This window comes from Triticum dicoccoides, chromosome 2A, assembly GCF_002162155.2.
Source record: "Triticum dicoccoides isolate Atlit2015 ecotype Zavitan chromosome 2A, WEW_v2.0, whole genome shotgun sequence".
NCBI classification, from domain to species: Eukaryota; Viridiplantae; Streptophyta; class Magnoliopsida; order Poales; family Poaceae; genus Triticum; species Triticum dicoccoides.
The window spans coordinates 617,311,693-617,315,668 of record NC_041382.1 but is presented as its reverse complement, the minus strand read 5'-3'; positions in this window follow the sequence as shown (position 1 = coordinate 617,315,668).

The following is a 3,976-nucleotide window of genomic DNA, read 5'->3' as shown; positions in this document are numbered from 1 at the left end:
AATAAAAATACGTATCCGGTTTGTGACTTAGAGTCATCCGGATCAGTGTCAAAGCTTGCATCGACTTAACCGTTTACGATGAGCTCTTTGTCACTTCCATATACGAGAAACATATCCTTAGTCCTTTTCAGGTATTTCAGGATGTTCTTGACCGTTGTCCTGTGATCCACTCCTGGATTACTTTGGTACCTCCCTGCTAAACTAATAGCAAGGCACACATCAGGTTTGGTACACGGCATTGCATACATGATAGAACCTATTGTTGAGGCATAGGGAATGACTTTCATTTTCTCTCTATCTTCTGCAGTGGTCGGGCATTGAGTCTGACTCAATTTCACACCTTGTAACACAGGCAATAACACTTTCTTTCCTTGATCCATTTTGAACTTCTTCAAAACTTTATCAAGGTATGTGCTTTGTGAAAGTCCAATTAAGCGTCTTGATCTATCTGTATAGATCTTGATGCCCAATATATAAGCAACTTCACCGAGGTCTTTCATTGAAAAATTCTTATTCAAGTATCCTTTTATGCTATTCAGAAATTCAGTATCATTTCTGATCAACAATATGTCATCCACATATAATATCAGAAATGCTACAGAGCTCCCACTCACTTTCTTGTAAATACAGGCTTCTCCAAAAGTCTGTATAAAACCATATGCTTTGATCACACTATCAAAGTGTATATTCCAACTTCCAGAGGCTTGCACCAGTCCATAAATGGATCGCTGGAGCTTGCACACTTTGTTAGCACCTTTTGGATCGACAAAACCTTTTGGTTGCATCATATACAACTCTTCTTTAAGATATCCATTAAGGAATGCAGTTTTGACATCCATTTGCCAAATTTCATAATCATAAAATGCGGCAATTGATAACATGATTCGGACGGACTTAAGCATCGCTACGGGTGAGAAAGTCTCATCGTAGTCAACTCCTTGAACTTGTCGAAAACCTTTCGCAACAAGTCGAGCCTTGTAGACAGTAATATTACCGTCAGCATTAATCCTCTTCTTGAAGGTCCATTTATTCTCTATAGCTTGCCGATCATCGGGCAAGTCAACCAAAGTCCACACTTTGTTCTCATACATGGATCCCATCTCAGATTTCATGGCCTCAAGCCATTTTGCGGAATCTGGGCTCATCATCGCTTCCTCATAGTTCGTAGGTTCGTCATGGTCAAGTAACATGAGTTCCAGAACAGGATTACCGTACCACTCTGGTGCGGATCTTGCTCTGGTTTACCTACGAGGTTCGGTAGTAACTTGATCTGAAGTTTCATGATCATCATCATTAGCTTCCTCACTAATTGGTGTAGGTGTCACAGGAACCGGTTTTTATGACGAACTACTTTCCAATAAGGGAGCAGGTACAGTTACCTCATCAAGTTCTACTTTCCTCCCACTCACTTCTTTCGAGAGAAACTCCTTCTCTAGAAAGGATCCATTCTTAGCAATAAATATCTTGCCTTCGGATATGTGATAGAAGGTGTACCCAATAGTTTCCTTTGGGTATCCTATGAAGACACATTTCTCCAATTTGGGGTCGAGCTTATCAGGTTGAAGCTTTTTCACATAAGCATCGCCCAAACTTTAAGAAACAACAACTTGGGTTTCTTGCCAAACCACAGTTCATAAGGTGCCGTCTCATCGGATTTTGATGGTGCCCTATTTAACGTGAATGCAACCGTCCCTAAAGCATAACCCCAAAACGATAGCGGTAAATCAGTGAGAGACATCATAGATCGCACCATATCTAATAAAGTGCGGTTATGACCTTCAGACACACCATTACGTTGTGGTGTTCCAGGTGGCGTCAGTTGCGAAACTATTCCACATTGTTTCAAATGAAGACCAAACTCATAACTCAAATATTCACCTCCACGATCATATCGTAGAAACTTAATTTTCTTGTTACAATGATTTTCTACTTCACTATGAAATTCTTCGAACTTTTCAAGTGTTTCAGACTTATGTTTCATCAAGTAGATATACCCATATCTCTCAAATCATCTGCGAAGGTAAGAAAATAACGATACCCGCCGCAAGCATCAGCACTCATCGGACCGCATACATCATTATGTATTATTTCCAACAAGTCTGTTGCTCGCTCCATTATTCCGAAGAACGAATTCTTAGTCATCTTGCCCATGGGGCATGGTTCGCAAGCATCAAGTGATTCTAGAAGTCCATCAACATGGAGTTTCTTCATGCACTTTACACCAATATGACCTAAACGGCAATGCCACAAATAAGTTGCACTATCATTATTAAACTTATATCTTTTGGCTTCAATACTATGAACATGTGTATCACTACTATCAAGATTTAGTAAAAACAGACCACTCGTCAAGGGTGCATGACCATAAAAGATATTATTCATATAAATAGAACAACCATTATTCTCTGATTTAAATGAATAACCGTCTCGCATCAAACAAGATCAAGATATAATGTTCATGCTTAACGCTGGCACCAAATAACAATTATTTAGGTCTAAAACTAATCCCGAAGGTAGATGTAGAGGTAGCGTGCCGACGGCGATCACATCGACTTTGGAACCATTTCCCACGTGCATCGCCACCTCGTCCATAGCCAATCTTCTCTTAATACGCAGCCCCTGTTTTGAGTTGCAAATATTAGCAACGGAACCGATATCAAATACCCAGGCGCTACTGTGAGCATTAGTAAGGTACACATCAATAACATGTATATCAAATATACCTTTCACTTTGCCATCCTTCTTCTCCGCCAAATACTTGGAGTAGTTCCGCTTCCAGTGACCAGTCCCTTTGCAGTAGAAGCACTCAGTCTCAGGCTTAGGTCCAGACTTGAGCTTCTTTACTTGAGCAGCAACTTGCTTGCCGTTCTTCTTGAAGTTCCCCTTCTTCCCTTTACCCTTTTTCTTGAAACCGGTGGTCTTGTTGACCATCAACGCTTGATGCTCCTTCTTGGTTTCTACCTCCGCAGCCTTTAGCATTGCGAAGAGCTCGAGAATTGTCTTATCCATCCCTTGCATATTATAGTTCATCACAAAGCTCTTGTAGCTTGGTGGCAGTGATTGAAGAACTCTGTCAATGACACTATCATCAGGAAGATTAACTCCCAGCCGAGTCAAGTGGTTGTGGTACCCAGACATTCTGAGTATATGTTCACTGATAGAACTATTCTCCTCCATTTTGCAGCTGTAGAACTTATTGGAGACTTCATATCTCTCAATCTGGGAATTTGCTTGAAATATTAACTTCAACTTCTGGAACATCTCATATGCTCCATGACGTTCAAAATGCCGTTGAAGTCGCGGTTCTAAGCCGTAAAGCATGGCACACTAAACTATCGAGTAGTCATCAGCTTTGCTCTGCGAGGTGTTCATAACATCCGGCGTTGCTCCTGCAGTGGGTTTGTCACCTAGCGGTGCTTCCAGGACGTAATTCTTCTGTGCAGCAATGAGAATAATCCTCAAGTTACGGACCCAGTCCGTGTAGTTGCTACCATCATCTTTCAACTTAGCTTTCTCTAGGAACACATTAAAATTCAACTGAACAACAGCACGGGCCATCTATCTACAACAACATAGACATGCAAAATACTATCAGGTACTTAGTTCATGATAAATTAAAGTTCAATTAATCAAATTACTTAATAACTCCCACTTAGATAGACATCCCTCTAATCATCTAAGTGATCACATGATCCATATCAACTAAACCATGTCCGATCATCACGTGAGATGGAGTAGTTTTCAAAGGTGAACCTCACTATGTTGATCATATCTACTATATGATTCACGCTCGACCTTTTGGTCTCTAGTGTTCCGAGGCCATATCTGCATATGCTACGCTCGTCAAGTTTAACCCGAGTATTCCGGGTGTGCAAAACTGGATTGCACCCGTTGTATGTGAACGTAGAGCTTATCACACCCAATCATCATGTGGTGTCTCGACACGACAAACTGTAGCAACGGTGCATACTCATGG